Raw genomic sequence first — 15,030 nt, 5'->3', positions numbered from 1 at the left:
ATTTGATCTTGAAAGTATTTATTACTCCTGGAAAGAGAAAAGATAGCTTCACTCCCATGTGTCACTTCTAGATTTTGTAATGTTCATATTTTGTATTATTTTTAATAATTCACTCCTGGCTGGCTTGAGATTCAGTAATTATTTCCTAGGTTGTTATAATTACTATCAGAATCCCATCACCCACATACCTGTGGAATGAATCACGTATGTTACATGTGTTTTAAATATCCTGTATGCACTAGTAAATGCATTACTTTATTACCGACTTGTTTTTTTCCAACTTCCTTTCATCCAAATCATAATAGCACCAAGTGGAAGGAAATTCAGTTAAGACAAATGTTATTGACTCCAGTTCTAGGACAGCATTACCTGAAGAACAGAAAAGATATTTGTAAGAGATAAACATGACATAAATGTCATGTTGGGCAGATTATCTTATTTATGATTAATACATACAGGGAGTTTGCTTCTGTAGAACACTGAGGAGAGATTAAAAGAGAAAAAATCACAGATACTGAAATAACTTGGTAGAATAACAAAGATGGGTAAACACCCTCAAAATGTTCTTCAATAATACGAAAGCGTGGGAAGAATGTAAGAAGCACCAGGTCTTAAGAAGTGTTGGAATGACACTTTGAAATGAAATTTTTCTGTGAGTAAGAGGAAGCACTTTTCAACAGAAGAAAAACAAAACAAAGCAAAATGCTTCATTTTGTTGATTTTAGTTCTCTAAGATAAATTGAGGAAAAAAAATGTCTGCACCTTAATGGATGACCATCACTCTTTATCTATCTATCTATCTATCTATCTATCTATCTATCTATGTATGTATCTATCTATCTATGTATCTATCTATCTATTTATCTATTTAAAGCTGCAATCAACATATTAATTAGTTCCAAAGAAAGAGGAAGCAGCTCATTTAAATTGTTGACTACTTGTTTACTTTTCATAATTTCACAGGAACTTGATTTACTAAGATTTTTTGTTGTTTATTTTTCAGGTATTTGGGAAGTATTTTTTACAGGCCATTTTCCATTTCCTATTTGTGTTGAATGCTTCAGGATTTTAATTCAAATACCTTTAAATCTATCATTCTTAAATTCCTAACTCCGTATATTCCTAAAGTCAAACTTGACATGAGAGCTAAACTTCCAAACACTGATACTTATTTTGCCTGTTGGAAAGATGGAAGAGCTAACATTATCATTGAATCTCCTGTAATATTCATTAAAAAAAAAAAAGTGCTCTGCTTTTAATAAAAACACTGAATACTTTTCATATCTAACCACCTAAAGGCAATCCTAATTTCCAGTTCCTGGATCCTTTCTGTGTTCTTCACAAAAGTATTTTCACTTCATTACTAAGCTAAACTACTTTTATCCAAGTTTGTTTTATTTTGAAATCATTACAGGGCTGCTACTATTAGTTTATCCTTTACTGTCTTTATTCTTCCTCCCAATTTCATTAAGCTTTAATCAACCTTGTAAGTTCTGTGACGTACCGGAGTTGTTATGCCCTGTGTTTTACAGAGAAATTCACCTTAGCTATATGTTGGCACATTGATCTATAAACGTTTGAGATATCGTCATATTCCAGTTAATTAAATTATCATATCAGTTTTTCAAGATGCCAGTTATATCATCTCTCTGATTTTATTCCCTATTCTTAAGCTGAAGAATGGAAATAATATCAACTTACTGTCTTTGTGCTGTTTGGTGGAGCTGTTCATTTACTGGCAGAAATACAACCTGAATTTGTTCAGTATTTGCCTTCACAGCACATCTTATGTTGCTGCTTTTGGGACCTAACTGTCACAATGCAGCAGAAGGGCCCATTTGAGCTATTATTTTTTCCTAGTGACCTTTAATTAGTGTTTTGTAATGTCCAATCTTCAGTATTACACCAGTTAATAAGTTTATTGTTGGCCTTACTTTGAGCAAGATGTTGAACCTGATGACATATTGAGGTCCGTTCCAGTCTTAGGAATGGTACAAAACAGTTGTGAAATCAGAATCAGAAAGGTCTTATATTTGCAACCTGCAAATATTTGAACTACTGAAGCAAGTCAAACATTGTTCCAACATTGCTTATATTTTAATTATTTCTAACTAATACATACAGTGATACTCCTTGAATAATTCATGCTTGCTAAAAAGAAAAGGCAGGCACACATTAATTTCAATCTGTTTGTGAGTTTCACTGCTGTTCAAAAAACAAACATGTAATTCCTGATTCTATTTCCTATCCTGACTTTTCCTTTGATTGCAAAAGAGAAGTTTTCATTGATGTTGCTGAAAAAGATATCTGAATTAAACGATTATTGTTATTTGCAGAAAAGTGTGGGAAATGCAAAGAGAAATATGAATTCTTAGCCCTGAAAACTGAAAATTTATTTTTTTTCTCTCTCTCTTTTTTTTTTTAATATATTAAAGTAAAACTTTCACAGAAGTTATCAGATGTCCTGTTATGTTTGTTACAAGATAACCACAAATTTTGAACAAGAACATCAAACAAGTTATCTCTGAGGATATCAAGGCCAAATCACCCTATGTGCAGTAAAAACATTATTAACAAGAAACAAAACTGTTACTGGCATTCAAAAGAAATTTTTTTGCAAGACTGAGAAGACTGGAACATACTATATATTCCTAAGGACTAATAACTGGGCCAGATAAATATTAGTTAAACTCTCTTGCTGTCCCTCTCAAAACAAACCATAAAATTATAATCAATATAAGCCGAAGATGTCAGCTGAATAGAAGAGTTTAGGGAGTTTTAATCCTGTCTTGTTTCTCACTGCCTCTTTAAATACTCATTTCAAATTTTGTGTTCTGGCTTGCATACACAATATTGTCCATAAAGAGGACACCATTTCTCTTCTTCCCATAGGCGTATCAGGTAGAAAAAGAGAGAAATAAATTAAATAATGCTTCCACAGCACCAATTCCCTTTTTCAGGAGCTCCCAAAGATTCAGCAGGTGCCCATCCAGATGGAAGGGTAAGAAAAAAAATCTCTATAACAGTCTTCTAGGGAGCTTCAGGTTTCCAAAACTGTTGCAGGGGGTGATTATCCTCTCAGATAATTTCTTCTCATTAGACACACCCCCTCAGCAAGCCTTTCCTGTAGTGAAGAATATTTTTCAAACCTCAGGATAGGGAAAATTTTTCTCCTTCCCTCCCTCAGGGAATTTACTGCTCATGAAAGTGCTGGCTCAACAGTCCTGAGGTTGAAGTTGTTATCCACAACATTAATGAATAATGCAACATAGCCTCTAAAACTGTTTCTGTGAAATGAATGGGGTTATTTGGGTCATATCAGAACAGCTAAGCAAATTATAATTTTTATAGCAAGAGTCCTTTCTATAATGAATACTACTAGATAGTAGAATAGAAGGATTTTTTGTATTATTATTATTTTTTACCCTTACATATCTGAGAACAAGTTTTCCTTGCTGTGATTTAGAAAATATATTGTGAGACAGATGATACATTTATGAGCATTTTTCAAAGGTAGATTATATTAACAGTATTGAGATAAGAAGCAGTGGCGGTTTTGTAGTGTTTCTATCTAGAGTGGAGACAACACAAATGCCTTCTGCTGCATTGCAAACAGGTAATGCAGATACAATTGCCACTCAAAAAAAAAAGTTCTCACAGTTGTGTTGTAATGTAAAAAGTACATAACTATTTCAAGACCACATGTAGTTTCTCCTGGGAGGTTTTTGTAAGTGACCCAGGAGAATCCACCTCAGCTTTTTTATGGCAAGATTGCAAAACTGCATATTCCTGAGAGATTTTTTTTTTTAAAGATTGTTTAATAGGAAGAAGCATCAACATTGTAACTCTGTTGATGCATAAAAAATTGCATGCTTGTCTGATATGGCAATAATTATGATGTAAGAAATTATTTCTTGTTTTTCAAACTTCCAAAAACCAAAATTCAAATCTTACTTTACCCCAAATTTGCCTACATTAAATATCCTCTTCACCTCCAACACAATTCAGAGAGTAAGTTATTCCCGACAGTTATGCTATTTCTCCCATTCAGTTTTGATAAAATTAAAACATCATGAATGAGAAATAGGAATGGTACCCTTTTGGAATAAATATAATCCTGAAATAGATAATAGTATCTTAATTTAAAAGGAAAGAGAAATATAGATTAAACTTAGAATGACAAACCTGACTAATATTCTATTCATATCTTCTATAGAGAATTTCACATTGAGTTTAAAGTTTCTCAGACAACATAACCCTAAAGGCAAATGGATAAAGTGGTGGGAGATAAACGTATCTGATTTTGAAGGAAGAAAAAAATTTTTTTGCTTTAAAGATGGAGATCAGGAGAATAAAAAAGAAATATCTGGGAATCAATATCATGCCAAAATACAGACTTTCAATATCATGCCAAAAATATGATATCAATATCATGCTAAAATAAAGAATTTCATTTGTTTTACACAATATGCATGAAAAAATGTTAAGATATATTCCGTCTTCTCCTCTTGCTTCAAGAAGAAAAGGAAGGGAACTCTCCCTGTTTACCTCCAAATGACATTTCTATCTCAAGGTCTTCAAGAGCTATCTTTGGCTCATCTTTAGCTGTTCGTAGTCAGTTCAAACACAGATCAAGGTGGCTATGGCCCCCTTCTTAGTTTTACATTTTTAAAACAAGTGCCTTTTGAAATTAATTGATGATGTTCATACCTAGTTGGTAGATGACAACACCTTAGAGCTCCCAATATTATTTAGTATTTTAAGATATGCAAGATGCTATCTGGAAAAACCGCATCCACTAACTTCAGAAGTGTGAGGTAAACACATCTGGGATTTTAAAGCATGGTCAATATTTTTGTAAAGCTCTAACATCAAGATTCATGTCCCCTGACTTAGCAAACCAAAGGAATAGGTGACTGAAAATCAATTAGCTGCACTTTAGTTGTAGCAAGGCTGTGCCTAACTAAACGTCTTCATCCTCAGAAGGCAGTTTCTTAGCCAACTCAGCTCTAATGACAACGTATCTTTTCCTCTAACATCACTGGGGGGATTTAAAAACTAAATATCTTGAATCATGCCAAATATCTTTTTTTCCCTGCCATGCCACAAAGCCTCCCTTGTTCATTATACCTGTTACGTTCCCTTTTAAAAAATCCCTGAATGAACACTCTCTCCTTTCACCTTTTTTCTTAATATCAAGGATTATCTAAGAAACAGTAGCGCAGAGGAAGCACAGGCTAGCCTGGTCAAGCTGCAGTATAAGCTGATATAGCTTTTGGACTATAAAAAGTGTGACTCATGGCAAGACATTATATTTCTGCTGAATTCTCTCTCCATTTTAGCCCAGGATCAACTAAAATAATACACTTAGTTCTTTCCAGAGTATCAGGATTTTTAAAGTGTCAACTGACAAACATCTCAGATGTTTTCATGGACGTATGTTTCCTGTGCAACGTGCCCTAGGTGACCCTGTTTGCCAGGAGGTTGGATTAGATGATCTCCAGAGGTCCTTTCCAACATCAACCATTCTGGGATTCTGGGATTCTCTGACATGAAACCGTATGTGAATTGGCAGAAGTTTTCAGGGACTAAAGGGCTGCAAAGGCCAGGGTTAGTAAGCTTTGATGGGTAAAGTGTGTCCATGTAACAGAACTGTACTTTAACTTGGGCAAAGGCCAAAGTAGGTGTCCCACCTCTCCTCAGACAGCACCCACAACACAGACCCTATCTCACTTCTCTGTACTAATTAGTGAGCCTCAAAAACGAGAAAATAGACACTTAGGACTCAAACAGAGGTATTTTCTGACAGACAGACACTGCCTTTTTATTGTCCATAGCAGAAGCATGTTCATGTCCTTTGTATCAACTTGCTACATAGCTGTATCATAGCTACAGAAAACAGCTTGGATCACTCTGCCTTTAAGATTGTTCATAGAACTGGAAAAAATGCAATCACCGAGAAACTCTGCAACATGAACAGCGGGCTAGAAGACTACTTGAGCTATTATTGGCAGATTTCTGTACACTTTCCTATCTTGCACCTTAAGTAAATTACAGTCATGAGTACAGTATGAGCATACCTTACCTATGGAAACTCAAAAATCCAGGCTTTTTGCTGAAGTTCCTTCTTAGTAAGAAAAGTGGGATGGGGAAAGAATCTTCCTGAAAGGGAAGAATTTATTTTACTCAGGATAACAAAATGCAGGAGGAAGTTGCTAAGGTGCAAGGTACTTTGCTCCCCTAGGCATCTGGGCTCAGGGACAACTCAGAATAGGTGTGTGGCCTTGGAAAGAGCTCTTTATGAAATATCTACTCAGTAGCCCCAGTGAAAAATTCTCACAAATGGCTCCACTAAAGTCTCAGTGCTCCCCTCCCTCCCACAAAACACATGCCTCCACACAATTTTTGATCAGAAGATAAAGCTCTGCAAGTAAAACAAGCATTGACTCAAATAGTCAGTGGCTTCAGGGTAGAGATATACAGGCTTTTCTTATTTGGGTTAGCTGTTGAAGGATGCTAGGAAATTAATAAAGTGCAACAAAATGTGTTTCAATAGCTATCCCTGTAGCAAACTACTTTGTGCCAATGCCATGAGATTGTCCTTTGTCATTAGTTTATGATGCCTATTGCCAAAAACAATTCTGTCAGCTGCCTGTTCTAAGAGTGGTACCAGCCTTGACTGCAATTATGGGTTTTCCAGACAGCTGGGATGGGATTTACTTGTTGGCATGATGAAATGAACTGAAATGGGGCATAGATAGAGAATAAACTGGCATAATTGTATCCTGCATGTGAGCATCTTAACTGCATCAAAATATGCATGGTTATTGAATTTGGAATTTGGTGCACAACATATTCTCATGTTGAGTGGAGTTTACAAGATAAATCAGAGATCAAAACTATGCTTAAATTCTTCCCAGACATTTATATAAGGGTTTTTTTTTTTTTTTCCAATTCAATTATAACCTGAAATGGAAAGCTTACTAAAGAATCTAATCTAACACCCAGGCACTTCCTGAAGGTTGGTACAGACTAATTATTCACACCTAGCAAAGGTGGTTGCCATACCAGCCAGCATCAAGCTAATACCCTGGACCCACTGAGCTCAGTAACAAGGCCACTGTAGAAAAACTGGGTTATTTCAATGTCACCTGGATCCCAAATCCAAATCTGTATAGAAGAAAACAACCACAGAGTAAATAAAAGCCTTACTTTTCTAAAGTAAGCAAAAATTTAAATAAAATTTCATTTATTAAAATAACAATTATCTATTTAAGATTATATATAATATAAATATTAATAACATTACTATATATACAAAATCCATAACTCAGTCAGCGTCCTGTCCTCATACACACTGTTTATGTCTTTAAAGGCAAAAAAATGTGTGTGTGGGAAAAAAAAAATAAAAAATGATTACTGATGACAGGTTTATGTCTCTGCTACCAAAAGGATGAAGACCTTGGGACATGAAGCCAAATATCTATAATATGCTTACAGTGCATGTATCTTTTTCATATTCCCCCAAACTTAAACTTAAGTAGTAAAAATAGATGCATGATGGAAAACTCTTGCTCTAAGATGATGAGATTTAGATGAGGATGGTCTAGATGGTACAGGCCAGTAAGGTACATATGATTAAGAAATACAAGTGAAAATGCTGCACAGGAGTTGAACTTGAAAATAGGAGTATGCAAAAGTTTATCACACAGCTGATTCTTGTATCATAACAATGCATAATTTGACAGTTTTTTCAATTTAGTATCTACTTGACATATCTATTCTGTCCTTCCTTATTAAATTCTGATCTGCTTGGAACAATACCTGCCTCTTTGACCTATAATGACATTTCAAAGGCTAAAGAATAATTGTTGAAATAAAAACCTCATAATGACAATCTAACACCTTCACACGCTGAAGGTGTTCTTGAACAAAAAATGCTTCAAACTATTGGTGATCTCTCTCCCTTTCCCCCACTCTCCTTGATATGCCTGGGCATGAAAATGATTTGATAACTGTATCATACAATTTGAATACTGGTAGATAGAAGTTCCATCAAACTCATTTACGTTTTTACTGTTAGATCATTTTGATGGTCAAATAGGTGAATGTTCAAGTCAAAAAGTCTTTAAAAAATAAAAAGAAAAGGTGAAAAAAAAGTATTTTTGTACTTGATTCTTTAATTGCATGTGTATAATGTACAAGATGTCTATTAAATCTGAACTGAAAAACTTGCTATTCAGAATTCCAGCTAGTAATAACTCGATATCAAGAGAAAGGTTTTAATTTGTTCTATTTCAAGACTTAATGTAAACTAATTGAGAAGCTAGAAGAGAAAAGTTATAACTTTATCTTCTGAAGAAATAATTTTGATTATACTAGGTATTATTTAATAATATAAAAAAAACAAGCTACATTTTGAGATTGATAGTTATTATTCATTTATACTATTATGTTTTTAAGCCACTGAAACAATTCAGCACTCTCCCCTCCTTTCTTTCAGGCTCTTGACATCACTTTTAAGGAGTTGATACCATACCATACTGATTCTATAGGCAACATCCTAGGTCAGAGTTCTTCAAATTAAAGTCTTCCAATATGCAAACGTAATTACTCCTTAAAAAGAAACAAAGTTTTATGTTTACATATAGTTCTCACAATAGAAATGTGAGAAAAAATAATTCCATGTGCATTTAAAATATTCAAATAATCTAAGGAATATTTTGATATATTTGTAAAAAAATAAGATCATTTCTGTTTCTTTAGATATTTTTTTGACTGCCTCAGTAGACAAGATTGTAAAACTATGTTTCCAGTGCATTACTATGTAAGTGCTTGTTGGTCCCTCTTGGATTGATTGTCCCTCTGGATTTGAGCAAAAGATGAGGGAGCTTAATACGCATGCATTTGTAACCATTAAGAAAATATTAACTCAAAACTTATACCACAAAAAAAACCACAGGAATAATTGATTTTTTTGTTAACTTCAGGTATTCCATGATTTGGGTGTTCACGGGATACAGATCTGATTTACCAAGCTAACCAAAAGAAGAGTGCCTGCATGTCTGCCTCTGAACTCTGTTAGCATCAGTGTGCCTGTGGAACGATCATCAAAAGATGCAAAGAATAGTGTTTTACTGCTACATACATTATACGATACTTTTTAAAAACTACGTGGGAAATTCAAGTACTACACAGATAATAAAGGTACAGGGTTTCATTTGTTTTGGTCTAGCAAACAAGCTTCCCAATTTGCTCTGTTTAGCCTGGTTAAAGGTGACTCTTCCACTCTAAAAAGAAGGTGGTTACTGAGAAGATGGTACCAGATTTTTCTCTTCTTCTCAGATGTTTAAAGGGAAAGAAGGAGAGGTAATGGAAGTATAAGATCTTGTGGTACAACTTGTAGTAAGAGGAATTCTGACTGGACATACAGAAAATTATTCATAAAAAATGTGGATAAGAACTGGCAAATGTTTTCCGGCTGTGTTTTGGTATCTTCATATACAAAGATTCTCCAAACTGTTGAAGAAAGCCCTAGCAACCTGACCAAACTTCGAAGCTAACCATGCTTTGAGCCTGAGATTAGACCAAATGACTGCCAAGGGTTCCTTCTAAACCAGGTTTCTCTATGATTGTCTGATGGATTTGAAAATCACTTGAATCTGTAACAGTTGTCAGCTAAGGCTCCAGATCATTAGAAAGAACTTGTATTGTTCTGGATCTCAGCCGACTACTATAACATTATAATATATATACACACAGTGATGAAGTTTAGTTAAAATGTCCTATCAGGTGAGACTGTAGTACCTCTGGATCCACAGCACTACTAATCTGGATGGACTGACCAAAGACAGAAATTGATTGCATCTTTGAAAAAGATCCATCTTTTCTAGAACAGTAATGTTTTGCAGTTCTCAGCAATGACAGGGTTATTGGTAGTCAAACTTTCTTATTTTAAGACACTCTTGCTGCTTTTCCATTGATTAAGGTTGACTGGAACATCAACCTTCTTTACATTTTTAGAGGTGTTTTTATTTGCTTTTAACCAACATTTATGATGGTTAAAATATATTTCATTGTCCTTCTGCACCTGGAAACAATCTACTAAACCACACAAAAAAATAAATATTGCTTGCTATGTAACTAGGGATTAGAATTAGATGTCTAACTGCTCCTGTCAGAACCTATCTGTCTGAGGAAATACTGGGTGAAAATAGGATTTTTATTTGATGGAATCTGTGGGAGTGAACAGGTCACCATATGAATGGGGATGAAATATTTTATGGTAAAGCACATATAAATAAGGCTGTTGATCTGGTTGATAATATATCCCTGGTATCACTTAGATTTTCAAGAACACCTGCAAGGATTTGGAGGTTTGTTGTCAAGTTTCTTTAAGCTTGTGGTCTAAATACATAAAATACCATTCATTTCAGATACATGTTTACCACAGTTTTAAATGAATCTCATAATTTTTCTTGGTTGTTTCTAACTTTAAACAGGTTTCATGGTAGCTAACTCATATTTTTCTGTGATTAACTTCATTAGAATATCTCCCTTTAGATAAGCCTAAGCAATTTATCACCTTTTAACTCATTCACCTACCTTTTAATCCCATATGTAGTTGGGCATTCTGTGAGCTTCGTAGCACAGACTCCTTAACCTGCCAAAGATCGTTGTTAACTAATCATAACTGTCATCTACATGTGGACTTCTTATATTAAATATCTTTTTTATGGTCAAGCATTTTCAAGTTCATACATTATGGAGTGTTAAAATTCTTATCTAAAGAAAATTAAACCAAGAATAGAGGACATGTCAGGACCATTATACTTATCTATGTGTATGACAAAACATAAGGGGCAGCATATAGTTCTTAAAACTACTTCAATTTTTATCTAGTGACTATACAATAGAAAGCATATAAATACTTTGAAAAATTTCCCTTCAGATTCAGGAATGTGAATCACTTGTTATAGAGTGGTATTTTTTCAGCTCAATGAATCCTTTATTCTTTGAAGTGATACAAATTCCATATGAAGATTACAGGTTATCACAAGACTCTAAGGGATTACACGTTATGGGATATAAGGATTCTTAACTGCTATCCCCATTTTAAGGTGAGTGGAGTCAGAGGTGGATTTAAATTCAGTTTGTTTACATCTTAGGAAGCAGGCAGATTCTCCTCCAACAGCTCTGTTTTAGGGATACTGTTTAGAACACTTGTAAATCCCTGCTCTCAGGTGAGTACAAAAGACTCTTTAGCTGAAGAGGTACTTATATTAGTAAAATCTGTAAACTGTGGGAAAGAGGTAGCCTTAGAAAAAAAGAACTGAACATAGAGAGGAATCACCCTGCCCAATCCAATAAGTTACACTTTACAGATAATATTGGCTTCAGCTCGATACAACTGATCATCTGAGTTGTGCTACATATACTCATTTTTGATGAGCTCCCGAGTGATCATGAAAGGTAAGAACAGTGTTCACCTCTGATGAAATCTGCAATAAATACCTACCAAATGTAATACTTCTTCAGACATATTTTTGCTTGCTTTGTTTTAAACAAATTTTCAATTGAAACATGAGTTGAGTTTTTAAGCATGCAGACTAGACAGAAGTATGAAATTTTATTTAAACAGGCCCTTTCAAATGGACTGGATGGATATTTTTGTCTTACAGCAATGTGACCTCAAATTCAGGTTGTGTCACTGAAGACAAAGGGAGCTTAAGTCTTATGAAAAGCAAAATATTAAGTAAATAATACATATAAACACTCTTCCATTCTCCAGAAAGAAGAAACACTCAGTTAATTTCAAATTTTGAACATCACTTTTGCAACATAAATATAAATCAGATGATCTTGAAATTTATTTATGAAATTCTTGTCACTGGAGTTCCTCCTTCCTTTGATATCTGTGATTCTCCTGGTCTTCTTTAGAAGATGGGTAAGTTTACATTTGGATGATCTGGTTTTGTTAAAATTCAGCAGTTTACAGTATATTGAATCCAGTTGTTAGATATTTTCAGACAAAAGTCAACATTTAAGTCACATACTCCATGAGACCATTACATTTCCTAAAACCCACCAAGGACTTTCATGAGACAGATGAAAAAAAAACCTCTTTGCAATCTGAAGAAAGAATTTCCCCAAAATTTCAACTTTTAGTTGCTGTAACTAAAGCTTAGCTCTATGGGGACTGGATTTGAATGCTAATATTTAACAGTTTATCACATCAAATACTTGTCCATATGACAACATTATTGCTCTAAGACCATGAGCTGATTGGCTGTGTGCTTTTTAAAGCATAGTAAACTACACTTAAGCTAAAAAAGGGAATTTAACAAACAGTATTTATTTAAATACATCTAAACACTTTTGAGGTTTACACTTCATATGCATAAATAGAATAATGTTTTCTACAAGGAGATGATTCACTTAGAATTCAACAGGTAAGCTATTATTTTACACTTTCTGAATTATTCATTTAAAAAGCCTATTTTTCCTTAGGAAAAGTACTGAATAAATAAGAATTGTTTTAGCAAGCAGTGGAGACCATGATTAACAAGAAATAGCAAGACAAATCTCCCTAAGCTGAGTAAGATCTCACAAAGCTTTTTTGCCCTGTGAGGACAATTACATGATGTGTATGGGAAAGGTACAAAACTAGAAATAGAAGTAATCACATCTGGGATTGAAGCAAGATGCAAAAGGTATGAATAGTCACTATCGTAAAGTATTGACAAAACTGGAATGTAAATTTGCAGCATTAAGAGCAAGTACTTTAAGTATTTCAAATACATACAAAGGTCTAGAGATAACAATAATGGTAAGTTGAACAGTAACAGATGTAATATCTATATTGCAGGGCAGGATGATCTGAGTGACTACAAACCAAACATCTTACCTCAGTAACATGCAAATATTTAGAATATATTTTCAAAGGCAATAACTAGAAGTACACACTAAGTCTCAAAGCTGTAGACAACACAGCATGAGTTCTCTAACAATTGATTGTAATGAGATTTTGGATTTAAGTAATTGGTTAGAATTAGCTGTTCTTAAACAGAATCGTACAGGTCTGGATAACTTTTATATAAGAGGTTTCACTGTGATAGCTGAGCCCTATAGAAATGTCTACAGCTAGAATGATTTGCAAACAGGCTAGGTGCAATATCAGTGCAGCATGAACACTTCTCACAATTCATTTTTGTACTGAAATAAGTTTTGTAACAGATGAGTGCCCTAGAGACAGCTGAGAATCATAGCAAATAATCTTTTGCTATTTCAATGGCTAAAAAAACCCCTCAACCATATTTGATACATTAATGCACTGACATTTTGTACTCTTTGGCTGTACTGCACACTTTTAGTCTGGTTGGTATCTGTGCCTGATCTGGCAAGATTTTGTGTGCTTGCCATACTAAATATACATAGCTGTTTTTTTCCATTGATGAGATGAGAAATCACAAAAAGGGCAATGGAAAAGTAGAATCATGGTCTGTGTCATGGTCTAAACTAGTGCATGACCTCAGTAGAGAAAAGAAAAGAGAGCTCATATTTTGAAAAATTATGTATTAAAATAACCACAACACTGAAGCAGCTTCTTGTATATTTTAAAGTCTAGCTAGATGAAGTGAGATATGCAACATACAAAGAATGAACTTATTAAAATGAGAAAGTTCAAAATAAATGGATAAGGAAAAGTATGCTTTACTTAATATATAAGGAGAACCAAGTTTTGAAAAGGAGACCGTTTTGCCCATTCAAAAATACACTTACAAACATGCATGCACCGTGTTTATATGTTGTACCATAAGGATAATGTAGAATAATCCTGTACACACAATAACACTTCAATGTCTACAGAAAGTTGAAGATACATATACATATGATCTTGGTAGATATATCTGTTTTCAAAAGTGAAAGAATCACATCACATATCAGCTATATATATATGCAGTCTTTTTCATTCAAAAGTTATTCAAATATAAATGCCCCAAAATGACAGACTCTGCAGTGCTTTTGTTAACTGTATAAAATCGATAGATAAACTCAAACAAATAAATAAATGTAAACTTAAAAAGAGAAATCAAGTTTAACAGCAAATTTACTATATGGAAGGAATGTAAATATGACTTTGTGGAAACCATGTATAAAACAGAAGGGACAGTATAGGATTTCTGTTAATCCCTGGCTAACTAGTGAAAATAAACTTGCTAATGAAAGCAAACAGAAAAATCCATTTGATTTTTTGAGTTAAGAACAACAAAAATAATAAGAAAGTTTGTTTGCCATTGTCATGTGGCTAAAGACAATTGGAGTATACTTATAATATATGCTCAGAATATTGGATGGGACAAACTCCACAAAGTGCTGGGAGAAACAGACTTCTGTCATGAACTTGCTCAGTCCCATAAAAGCTGTAGGAAAAGACATACAAAAGATAAAGGTCATAACCTCTCTGCTTTTTTCCACATTTGACTGCATCTAATCTGAGCCTTGCACAGCTGATTGACACAATCATAGACTCCCCCCCCAATATTTATTAAAAACAAAAAAAACAAAAAAAACCACAAACAACCCCAGAAACAAAACACTTTCCAAAGTGTCAGTGTGAAGTCAGCTGTAGAAATACAAGTGGATGAAAACTAAAGAAATGGAAACCAGGGTAGAAGGAATAGTGCAGTTTTGCTAATTGAAAGAACTGAAAATCCATCTGACTTGCTGAAAAATAAGGCATTTGATAAACTGATAAACTAAATAAGAGAAATACTAACTTACCAGAATATCAAGGTATCCATAAATGTGGGGAAGAAAAAAGAAAAGCTATTTTGCTCACAGAATGAATAGAAAACTGTTTGGAGACATATCTAAAGCAGCTAGAGTGGACACTTGGGACAAGAGCAAGTGCAGGTAGTCTTATAAAGAAAGAAATAAGTAAATAGTGCACAATGGCAATAGAAACCTAAAGAAGAGTAAGTAGATGAGAATTAAATCCAGGAAAAACTGGAAAGACTGTGAAAAGAC

This window comes from Anser anser (assembly GCF_964211835.1).
Source record: "Anser anser genome assembly, chromosome: 5".
Lineage (NCBI taxonomy): Eukaryota > Metazoa > Chordata > Aves > Anseriformes > Anatidae > Anser > Anser anser.
The sequence above is the reverse complement of the archived record's forward strand: the minus strand, read 5'-3'. Positions refer to the sequence as shown.